Genomic DNA, 12,649 nt, shown 5'->3' on the forward strand with positions numbered 1-12,649 from the left:
GTGCGTGGAGAAGCTGCCTCACTACTAGCATAGAGCTGCAACACGGGAGAACCCTAATCTAGCTTAATTACAAGTAAGGCTTGATGTTTCTAATAATCACCACAGATACAACTGAAACCTCTTGTCAGAGTTAAAGAGCTTGTCCAGGTTACTGAGCATTCCTGAAGGGAAAATGAGTAGCATACATAATTTCTCCTGTAGTAAGGTGGGAGCATTAGGACATGATCACTGCAGCTTGAGGGTTCTAATTTCTTGAGCATCTTTTCTAAACTAATGATTTTGAACTTTATTTGGAAAATAGCTGAAATCTAACTTGCATGGGAGATCACTATAGTCCCAAAATAAAAGGGTGATAGGGAATTCAATGCTACCTTACCATTGATGCAAGTTCTGCAGTAAGCTGAGAACCAAGGTATATTTTATGCAATTAATTAATTATTAATCTTAATTTAAATTAAAGGACATTCCTGGTACAACTGTTGCTGAATACATCTAAAGGAATATGCATATGATCCAATAGCATAGATGAGGGCCTACTAATTTGTTCATTGGTAACGTCAGCCTTGGTAACTACCTGAATGCTGTATTGGTTGCTCCTCTATCACTGTTTAATGTCTCACATGGCAATAGTGCCAGCTGAACATGGACAAGTTACACACTTCCCATCTGAGAACAAGAATTTCTTTTATGGGATATGACAGTTATGTGTATCCCATAGCAATGTAAGCCTCACCTCATCCCATGCACTAAAAAGAGACATTTTGGTCCATCCAGCTTTTATCACCTTGACTCTGTCAGACCTTTGATTCTGACAAATATTAAGTAAATATTCCTTAAAAAGCTGCTGAAAGACAATGACTTCCAAGCATTTCAGCACCTACTGATAAGCTGGACTGTAGTCTGCCCTAAATTTATCAATCCTATCATCACCATGATGCTGCTGTTACTAATAAAACCCTGAACATGGAGAGAGCAAACTGGTGGAGGACCATCCTCAGAGAAGATGCACTTTCCTCTTGAGGAGGTAGCTTGCACCCACATTAAGTAGTGCTCTCTACAGCCTACATGGGGCTTGGTGTGCAGCTTAACCTTGGTTTCCAGCAGGTGAGAACTACTTCCTGCACATCAGTAGCGCAGAGGCTGTAGGCTGCATCACTCAAACACAGGCACAGAAAACCAACAGCTAAAACAAACGCCTCCAGTGCACTAAATATAAATACACCCTATGTGATCCTCCTCTAGGATCAGACCTGAGAAGCTGCTCTTTGTCACCTACCAGCACGAGCATGAAGGCACTAACCCTCAGGAAATGCTAACTGCTTGAGGCACAGCAACACGTGTTCTCTGAACCACAGACTCTCATGAATGTATTAAATGTGTCCTACCACGGCAGCCTGCGGAATGAAGAATAAGGTTCAAGATCATTCATTTTAATCGTATGGTGCTCCCCACGGTGCTAGCAAGTTGTATAAATTGTTTTATACACCTTTAGGATAATGACTGTGGTTGGCAACTTCGTTGCTCAGAAATCTCAGAGCTTTATCGTGATGATGATGCTATTCATCTGTACCAGAGCAAGAATACTCTGAATAATTTCTGATACAGGCTTCCAGACTGAATTCCATCAAGATGGAAAATGTGTTATATTCTCCATGTTTCTGGTGCACTTGTCTGATTTTATTTTCTCTTAAAAAAAAAAAAAAAAAAAAAAAAAAAAAAAGATTACTGCATACCAATGTACGTCTGCACTTCTCTTTGTATTTGTGTATGCATGTGTATGGATATGTGCATCTGGCTATGCATTAAAAGCTTGACAGATAAGTACACTTATGTGCATGCTTTCTCCCAGGGAACATGCTGAGAGAGCAAATGAGCCCTGCATAACAGATATCATGCACACAGCTTAATGCATGGTGGGAAGAGCCTCCAGGGGTGAGGGTAACATGGGAGCCTGCGGAACAAGCCACTGCCACTGTCACTCATGGAGAACTGTGACGTGGGAATATCCTGCCTCCAGCAAACTCTTCTTAGAAGTTACCTGATAAATTTCAACTTCATTATCTCTTCACAAAGTGAACTCATAAGAAAGCTGGTGGAATTCAGAAGTTATGAATATACAAACATGAAACTCAAGGTTCAAGATGGCAATGGCCAACTCAAAGATGCACAAAGCTCTCATTCATATTAAATGAACATGAAGTAAAAGAAAATGTTAATTCTCCGATTCCCCTCAAGGTCATCTGCACTCAGCTTTTTCCATTAGTACTACTCACAAACCGAGTACAACATTTGCTTTGACAGTCTGCATTTGTGCTGCAATTCAAGACATATAACTATCAAATAAATTCATTTTTAGAAAACACAATAGAGACAAGTGCACTGATTAGGAGACACTTTGTATTAGCAATGAATATCTCAGCTATGAAGAAGGTTTGCCTGTTTTGCTCAGGCAAAATAGTTATTCTGTTTGCCAAACAGAGGCAACTCCTCAGCTGTGACCAAAAACAAAATAAACAGACGGAAAATTCAGTGGGAACTATTCTTAATATATTGCTGCAGATTAAATGTAATTTCAATGCATAGGAGGTCATTTTACATTGTTATAGCTCTGCAAGGGTTCCTTAATTATAAATAAAAATAACACCTAAATATTCCAAATGCTTTTTCATTTTAAATGAGCAATAATCTCTTCTGGGGAGCTAATTAATCAAGCAGCACAGAACAGATGAATATGTACTTTCCTTTGCTGCAGAATAAACACACCTCGGGTTTAATTAAAGTTCCTTGGAGTTCATGTCAAAGCAGAAAAGGAAGAGCAGGCCAGTTTTGAGTGTGCTCCATCTGCTACACCCTTGCTAACTCTCCAGATTTTATGGCACTTAAGGTATTGCTTTCTGTTTTTCTTCAGGCCTCAGCTGATGTAATGCAGGGTCAGCATGTGACCTTTTTGGAGGAAAGCTTGCCAGTGTGACTTGGGTGTATCCCGAAGACGCAAAAACAAGAAGTCAAGTAAAAAGAACTTCATACGTATGGCAGCTTCAAATTCTCATGATTTAAGCGAATCTCATGATTCTTTGAAGGCTTATGGGTAAGGGAGGGGAAGCTTGCACTTGTGGCTGGCAGTGCTGCTGGTATTTTAGAAATAACAGCAACAGAAAGCTACCTTGAGAAACTCCAGCGCTCGCAGCAGAGAGAAGCAACATTCCTTGTCATCCAGAATCCTCAGCACAGGACAAAGTGAAAAAATCTCCAGAAGAGTCACCTGTTGGGGTTGTTTCTTTACAGTGCCAACCAGCCTGGCACTGTGGCAGAAATGGCTCTGGGGAGCTCATGCTGACCCATCGGAGTCATCCTTACAGAAACTATGAATTTTCTTTTTAGAGTCAGGACACACATTTCCTACTTTCTAACAAAATCTCTCTTGGAAACCCTGGATTTCAGGATAATGTGGGATTGGGAATGCCCCTTCACTCTCCCTTTCACTTCCAGGCAGAGGGAACAGCACACATACACAGGTGGGCAGCCTTTCTTGCTGGTGTGCAGAGTATGCAAATGTATTATTATTTCACCCAAGGTTTTACACACCTTTACAGCCTTTGCCTCCAAATGAAACTCCCACAGCTATAAACTTTTTGCATTTGGCCACCAGAATTCAGTGGGAGTTGTGTCTGAACGGCATTTTCCTCCCAGAGAAATAATGCGAGTATTTTTAAGTGGCTGAGTTGCGCATCAAGAAACACGAATTGTAAATAAGGAAGTACTTTGACTAGTGCAGAAGATTGATACAGCACCTGACAGCTTTCATTACGTAAATCTAATTTATTTCAGCAAACAAGTGACTGGAATCATGCATCATTTCTGAACGCGCTGACCCTCAGGTTTACATGGTTGGCTGCTACGGGTTTGAAAACAGGAAGCTCCAGCTGTAACATGAGTGACCCAGACAGCAAAAAGCTAGACACCAAACTAAATTGGAAGGCAGGAAGTCAAAGTTCATGCTCATACCACAAACAATACAAAAATAATAAAGTTCCTCTGAGATACATTTGGCAAAGCCAAAAGGCATTGTGAGGTATAAAATATAAAAGACCTGATAATATAAACGTTTATAGAAAATCAGAGCAAAGAATAAATTACCAACAGCGTTCCAAAGAGCTAACTCCGTCCGTATACATTTTCATAAACACTGGATGCACACAATAAACTGAGCACTAACTCTAGCAGGATGCTAACTCCCTGAGGTTCGTTTAACTAGTCCATTCAAAAGCCCTGAGTTTTGAATACTGTTACTCTTTGCTTCCCAAAACCCTTGATCTCAGCTCCCTCACAGCTCCAGGATGCTGCTATACTCCCTGCTCTGTTGGGCACTTTTTTTCTGGTCCTCTGGCACTCTCTCTTAAAGCCTTTTTTACTTCTCTAGTGACCTGCTTCTCAATGCTTTTGATCTCTAGAGCCTTCCCTGGGCTCATAGCAAGCCTTTACAGCCCACATCCAGAAATATATCACATCCTGTTCGCAGCAGAACTCCCCAATGGTTTCCCCAACAGCTACACTTGGTCTGCTGTTGTTGCCTTCTGGGGACCCAGCTTCTGCACAAAACATGTACAGGCAAGTTTATCTGCCTACAGCTGACTGCATTTTTCATTTTAGGGACAGAATGAACCATTACAGAGGAAAGTCTAACACCTGGCATGGATGCCAGCCCCGCAGGTCAGGAGTGATGCTGCTGAAGCCATGGGAGTCCTGTGGGATTCACATCTGAGCAACTGGTGGGTGCCAGAGCTATGATCAAAATTTCTGCAGATCCCTAAAAGCAGGAGCTCAATTCTGCACCAGGGTTGCAGCAGTTACCCTAAAATTCTCCTACTTCCACTCTGCAGAAAACAATGGGAACTTTTAATTTTATTTCATTTACATTTAATTTCTCTGGGAATATCATTTGTCCCTAGACTCCTGCCAAGGTCATCTGTCTAATCACTAGCTTTGTATTCCAGCTCCATTTTTTGACTCCTCTGCATCCTTGTGTTTTACAGCCACCTTTCATTTGCTATGATCTGTCCCATACCCTTCTGCCCAGAAAAGTGCCTCTCTCTCTCCAAGACCAACTTTTCTCCTCGTTATACCTACAGAGAGAAAGGGGTCAATATTGACAGCATCCTACATATATGCTACATAAAATACTTTCTGCAAATCTAAAGCGGCTATAGCTTGCAGGCACAGAATGTTCTGGGAAGGTTAGATGTTTGTTGTCACACGTCTGCAGTAGATCACAGCTGATCTAATACAGTATTTTACCGCAGAAACAACATTGGTATTTCCCACAAACTTGCTTGGAGGACTTTTTTGCTGAAGTTCCCTTTTCATCTTGTTTGCCTTTTTACATTCCAACTTCTCCTGTTTACTCCCTTGCCGTATTTATTACAATGAGTCTGAAAACACACTATACCTGTTAAAGGAGAGGCAACCTTTCCCAAACTCTGAACCAAGTCAATGCTCAGCTTATGCATGTACTAATGATCTGCTGAAATCAATGGGCTTCAGCATGTACATGTTAGATATGTCTTGTTGAACTCATTTCTCTTTAAGTATGTGGATATACTCTTTTAAATTGCAACATAATAGAATAGGAAAATGTAAACAGAAAAGACTGAAATAAAATACAGCAGTTTAAAAAATAAAAGGCTTTCTCTTTATCAAATACCTCTTTTCATCTTTGTGTTGGCACTTTCTGTGTAAAAAAAGGTTTTAGTGTTTGAAACCCTAGAAAAGTACTGTTAATTTACCTGACAGCTACCAGCACTGTAAACCACACGAATCCAGAAGCTTTCTAAAAGCTTGCTTTCTGCTAACAGTTACAGTATTACCCAGAGGCCGTTGTCACAAGCCACCATCATTACTAGCAATTTGATTCACAATAGATGTCAAAGCACTTCAAGGAAATGCAAGAACTACAATAATAACCAGTAAAGTTACCTTTGTCATCAGGATTTTGTAAATGACAAATTACGGAGCCCAAAGGCTGGGGTCTCCATTTTGGAGACCATCTAACATTTTGCATTCTGAAACTTTATATGCTGCTCTTAAGATAGTGGACCTGTTTTTCAAAGTCAGTTTTACTGCCACTGTTTACTTTTGCTTTGCTAGGACAACTACTGAACTGCACTGTTCTCTGATGCAACAGTGTGGCAGAGAAACACGGGGCAATAGTGAGACAGTTCAGGGTGTGAGATAAACTTGTACCTGCATGTACATTGATCTCCATTGAAAATGTAGATGTGCAAATCTCTGAAAACCAAACATGGCATTCTTAAGTTGGATATTCAAAGACAAGCAGTCACTTTACTGCTCCAAGTGTTCAAGTTAAGCTTAAAGTCTGAAACAAATTGAAGATCTAGGGGCAGAATTTGGTCATCCTAGGATATTACTACATCTGTTGTACAGTGCTAAGGTAAATGAACATGCTGGAAAACATCTCAGGAAACCATTCAGTCCAGGTTAGTTTAGCCTAGTAAAATGCTGGCTTTGCATTCTTCACTAAATGTCATTAGTAGAGTTTCTGTGGTTTCTGTAAACCTTCTCTGATACATCGCTTTCAACCTTCCTTCCACACAATTCCACTTACAGTAAAAAATGTATACAGACTTGGAAAAAAAAAAAAAAAAAAAGGAAGAAAGAAGGAGAGAAAAGAATTAGCAAAATGGATAAATGGCCTTAATGACTGGCATATTTTTACTAATGTTTGGTGTTTTTAGATTTTGCAACCAGAATTGTGACACAGCTTCAATTTGTTTCCTCACTCAAGTAATTTAAGTTGCAATACTGTTTCCTGAATTTGCAATTTCAATTTGCTCATTCTTCTCCCCAAACTTATCTTTCCTCTTCGTAGTTAAGGTTTACAGAATCACTCAAATATGCCTAGTGTGTGTCCCTGATAAGATCAGTTAGAATTTATACAGAATGTTCTGTACTTTACCTGGTTTGGTATAAAGAGGTTGTAAATGTTTAGGAAGGGAAAATAATAGTTTCCCCCTGTGTTTAATTGTGCTTAATGTGACTACTAAACATTGTTTCAGGGAACAAAATAGTTTTTTGCTACCTAAATTAGGAATTCTAGTTCTATTCCCATACTATCAGCAATTTCTAATAATGCATTTGTAATTCTAAAGATCTGTACAAGCTAAGTACATAGAACATGTAATTCAAGAGTGACTTTGCATCAACAGTACAGTGCAGAGTCTTGCTTCAGTACTGATAGGTACACAGATAGGGGATTCTAGCTCTATTTTCTTTAAAGTTACAGGTTTGTGGTCCTTGAACACAATATTCTATAAATATTCTATATGTTCTACATAAAACTTTGTTTTTCTCCCATACACTAATAGGATGGCTTAGATGTAATTCAGTATTATCACATTGTTAAGGACCAGCTTTTGCCTTGTAATTTGCACACAAACATGCAGACATATTTATGTACACTTACTTTACACCCCTGGTAGCTGTCAGCTTTTCTGGTATTTTGAAAAAACCACAAGTGTTATTTAGCAATGTCTAATATGCAGACTATCAAAACAGATCCCGTCTTAACACCAAGCTCAAATTTCAAGCCATAACATCAGTAGGTGCAGCAGACAACTCTGTCAGGCCACTTGCAATTACTTCCCACTGCAGGCTTTGGGCCATTCAGTGGCAAGAAAATGTCACTGGCACTCAGTTGACTCACTTCACCACCCACGTCCTGGCATCTGCAAACCCCTGGAAGAAAGCTCTCTCCTCAGGACAGTGCTAACATGGCAGACACAACCCATGTTGAGATCCTCCAGGAGAATCACAATGTTTTTTTCCAAGAGACAGAATGATTTGAACCCAGCATCTTCAAACTCTGAAAACATGCCTGTCCATCACTTGGCCAAATGGAGCAATTCAATAACTAGCAGATGTGCAAACACACTCTTGGTGCGTTTTACTGATATGTTCCCAGTCTCTCAAAATGCTGCTCTCCATGAAACAGGACTACATGTAGCTTGAAGAATCGTCTTGGGCAAAATCTAAGTCTTCATAGTAGAAAAATGTGATTTGCAAGAGGCCAGCTATGGATTTGCCTGCACAAAATAATGAGAACAGCTACTTTTCAGTGCACTGAACAACAGCAGTCGAAGTTTTAGATGTGTATCTGTATAAATCATGATGAAAATATCCGGTGGCAATTTTAATGTATCAAGCAGCTTTGTCCACATTTTTCTGTTATGTAACTTGAATAGACATCCAAAGGCATGTATGTGCCTGAAGTTTTGGACCTAAAACATTCTTCCTCATTTTATTTCTCTCTGTGTCCTTTCCCATAATGAGACTGTGTAAACATTCAAAAACTAATCTCTGTTAACCACAGAAAACAGCAGTGTTCTTGCTTCTGCTGCTATATCTGAAATGGCATAATTTGGATCAGACTATTCCTAGGCATATGCACAGCACAAAGCACACCACAACTGGCTCCAAATCCCAGCAAACACTGCTCAGAAGACAGAGACAATGAGCAGAAATGTGAGGTACTAAGCATTTAGCAACCGCAGCCGTATGTTATTTTGCTCTAATTTAAAATTGAAACACTTCCAGTAGACAGAGCTTGGAGCTTCATGTTTTTTCAAGGAAAGGGAGATTAATTTTTTTAAGTAATTAAACAGAAGAGTGAAGATCCTCAGGAATATAGGACACAGTCAGATGTGTCCAACTCTTCTTCACATGTGCTCTATCCATCAAAGAAAGAGGAGGCCTCACCTGCCAAGCAAATGTTTTATATGGAGCTGGAGGGTTCCAAATGTCTCACAAAGGTGTCAGATAAACAAAAGGAGACAGGAGAAGGTGACGGGACACTCTCACTGAAGTGTTGCTTCTGTTTCGAAGATGAGTGACAGACAAAGAATTTTCCCCCATCCAGAAACAAAGAAAAAAACATCTCAGACTATTCAAACTAGATGTCTCTGCAAAATACCTGTGTTGTACAAGATATTTTCTAAGACAAAGTATACAAATTAATTTCGGATGTAAAGAGAAAGTCAATTAAAACAGGATAAATTATGCTTCCAACAGTAACTTTTAATAACAAAACCAATACTACAGTAAGAATACTTCTATAATTTCATTAAATATTAAACTTTACTGACCAAACATATTGCCTACGTATCAATTTGATTTATTTCCCCCTAGAAATAGTTGTAGCAGGTAGTTATCGACTGGCCAACAGTAATTTTGGGCACATTTAATAAATGCAATAAATATGCATTTAGTTTCACACAAAATTACTGTGAAAACAGATCTCCCCAGAAGAAGCATGAGATGGCAAAATCAACCCGACGGATAGTATGTGATCCACATGGGTCTCAAGATACTTTTGAACAGCAGCAGGAAGGCACTTTGTGGTAATTCTCATTATTTAAAGGCACCGGTTGGGGCCTATCTCACCGCTGGGAGCCCAGAGCACCGGCATACGCACAGTGAAGGCCGCAGCCAGGCTGGGACCATGGCCAGGCCCATGGGTCATGGGTGGCATGGCCATGGGGAGATGCCGTGCAGGGGCACCCAAGGCTGACAGCTCCCAAGGGACCCAGGACTGGGTCGGAGGGAAGCACCTCATGCCAGGCTCCATCACGGCGCGCTGCTCTGGGAAGGGACGCGGCTGTCGGCCCGGGCATGAGTAGGAGGCCTATACAGGCGGGAATGAGAGGAATCAAAAAGCTGCTTAACATACCAAATTTGTGCAAATGTACTTGTTTCTTGTGAGGGATATAACCATCTTCCTGTCTTTAAAAATATTCCTAGCACTTTCCCACTATTTTAAATCTACTCTCTTCAGCAAAGTTAATGTAAAGTTAAGCCTATGCAAGGCAGAAATCATAGGGCAAATGTTCTCGCTCTGTAAATCAGCAAATCTCCCCCTCTCCTAAAAGTGAGATTTCACAGTCAATTTAAGCTGATCTGAGACTGCACTGCTCCCGAACAGGGCAATCCAACTTCCTTTTATCTCCAGCTGCGTGTTCCCACCACTTCCCTTGTGCGGGCTCTAGAGATCATACAGGCGAAGGATAAACAAGATCAGCTCACTGATCCTACTGAAAACTAACCCTGAAAATACTTAGGTTTTAGCCATTTTCTAAAGAGTTGAGAGTAGCTCCTTCCGTGACAATTTACAGTTAACTCTCACACAAATTGATTTTGAAACCTCTCTGTTACACATAGAGAAATTTGGAAAAAAAAAATATATATGTATACATATTAGTATCTAAGCAAGAAGTGAGACAGTACAGAAAAACTGGAAGTCTGTTACAGGTAATTACAGCATTTCAAAAGAACCATTTTTATCCCAGCTTCAAAAAACCCCCAGTCTACACAGATCCTAACGTACAAGAAGTGAACAGTTAAAATGAAACAAATTATAGCAAGAGACTCATTTTGAGAAATGCATTTCAAATCTACAAGTACTCAGCTTACACGAGAAACATAATTCAAAGAAAATCATTACAATGTCATTTTCCTTTACACTTTTCTTTACTATTTTTCTTACCTGACTGTTTTAAATTGTTACGCATTTTTAACATTGCAATGGGGTTTTTATTTTGTAATTTGTTGAGCTGGAATTCGTTGATCTGGTATCTAACCCTACTTGTAAAGCAATTAGAAAGATCTTCTTTCCCCTCTTCCAGCCTTCTTGTTTGTTAGATTTTATCTGTGCGGTATTGTGATAATAAGCATACTGTTCCTTTCTGATGTTTATTTCTTGCTGGTTCTGATTTTATCTATCTAATGTGTGTTGTAACAAGAGAAAGTGTACCTTTTGTGGGATCTAAAGATACAACAAAGGAATAATGTGGAAAAACAATGGTTGCTTTTAATACCTTATACCATTATCAAGAGGTATGTGATATACATATGTAAACATATGCAATGTTTATATTAGAGAACTTACGGGTAATATGGATAATTAACACCATCGTAAATATATGAATTAATAATATCAAAATACTTGGTTGACTTTTGAACTTCCAAAAACCATCAAGATCAGAAACTGAATCACTGTACTTTGTTGGCCCTGTTCTGATGCTTGCATTTTATAAATATACAGCTTTCTGATCTAAATATAGTGCTTGTAGGGATGGTAGCCCATCTAAATGTGGTATATATGCAGGCAGAATCCCCAAAAAATAGTTATTAGAGTTACCAAGTGTCCAAATCTAGTCAACAGTAAGTTAACAGCATCTGTGAAGCCTACTAAAACAAGATTTTATTGCAGTCATAGTTTTCATGAGACAAGCAACTTACAACAAGTAAATGTCTTTGATATAAGATTTGTGAAAAGCAATCAAATGATAACATTTGGTTGGTGAAGTCCTAAACTTGATTTGAATTGAGGACTTAAAAGCCATAGGCAAAATGTGATATGTCCCATTACTGATCTCTGTAATATATGTGATTTCTTAACATGTTAACCTTTTGTAGTATTATTATAAGCTGGGTTCCTAACTATCTGCTTGAAAGTGTGGTTTTACCTCTTTGTACTGATTTGTATTTTTAATACATTAGCACCCATTCACACTTAAAAAAAAATCACATAATATATGTAATCATATATTGAGATGCTATGCACAGAGAACCAGATGACAGTGGTTCATCATCAGTAGGAGCTGCATGCCTAAACCTTATTTAAATGCATGGTTTTTGCTCATTACCCTCTCAAATCAACAGGTAGGGCACATAAGAGAACTATCCCAAGAATGGGCAACAGTCATTTGCATGCAAATAATTAAAAATGGGATGATCCTTCTTTCAGGTTGATCATGGCCAGACTGGTGTCCTTGGAGGTTACTCAGTGACTCAATAAACTCACTAAACATGACAAGATGTTAGAACACTAGCGGTTTCTATTTTGACCTTTTCTACTCTTTATCTTTTTGCCTGTTTTTTTTATCATGTAACCTCTTAGGGAAGGAAATATTGCCTTCTTTTATGTTGGGAAATTGCCCAGAACATTACAGACACTACCCAAACAAAGAGTAAGTATAATAAAAAGGGGAGGAGGAGGTTTACTTGACCCCATACAGAAATCCTTTAAAGACTTCTTATGAAACTTAATACAACTGCAACCTGTCTTATTGCTTAACTAAAATATTCCACAGTTAATTGTACTATTATAATCATTCCTATCAAAATGAACAACAGAAAAGATGCTAGTTGTCAAGAGACAACTGAAATTACTTTGGGGATAGTTAACATAGCCACTTAGAAATACGTAAATAGGTTGGTACCTTTTCTCTTCTGCTGGGATGGAGTTAAAGAGATCTAGAGTTTCCTCTCAGTTCTGCTCCTGACTTCATAATCTTCAGTATGACACGGTTAGGTAACTCTCTGTGGCTTCATCTTGTAATCTGTAAAAAGGAGATAATAGTTTTCTTTTCAGAGCATTTTGAGACATACAAGTAAAATGCTACAGAAGAGTTCAATACCATTAATACACGTTTTCCCCACTGGATAAGGTCTTAAAGCAAAACCTTTCCCTTTGATCGTTTGCTGCAACATGCCCTCTGCCAGTCCTCAACAGCACATTTTAAGTAATGTATGATAAAAAGAAGGTCAATACAATGAAATAAACTCTGCAAATACC

The 12,649-nt window shown here is 39.0% G+C and overlaps 1 protein-coding gene across 1 annotated transcript in view; it reads right to left on the reverse strand.

Annotated features, from left to right (window-relative positions):
• The window catches only part of THSD7B (thrombospondin type 1 domain containing 7B), a 444,053-nt gene extending 431,646 nt beyond the window's left edge, over window positions 1-12,407 (reverse strand). Inside the window, exon 1 of the mRNA XM_082763038.1 lies at window positions 12,294-12,407. The gene's annotated coding sequence lies outside the window, so the exon portion shown is untranslated. The remainder of the gene's footprint in view (window positions 1-12,293) is intronic.
• Between the last annotated feature and the right edge of the window lie 242 nt (window positions 12,408-12,649).

This window comes from Aythya marila (assembly GCF_965140915.1).
Source record: "Aythya marila genome assembly, chromosome: 6".
In the NCBI taxonomy this organism is placed as follows: domain Eukaryota; kingdom Metazoa; phylum Chordata; class Aves; order Anseriformes; family Anatidae; genus Aythya; species Aythya marila.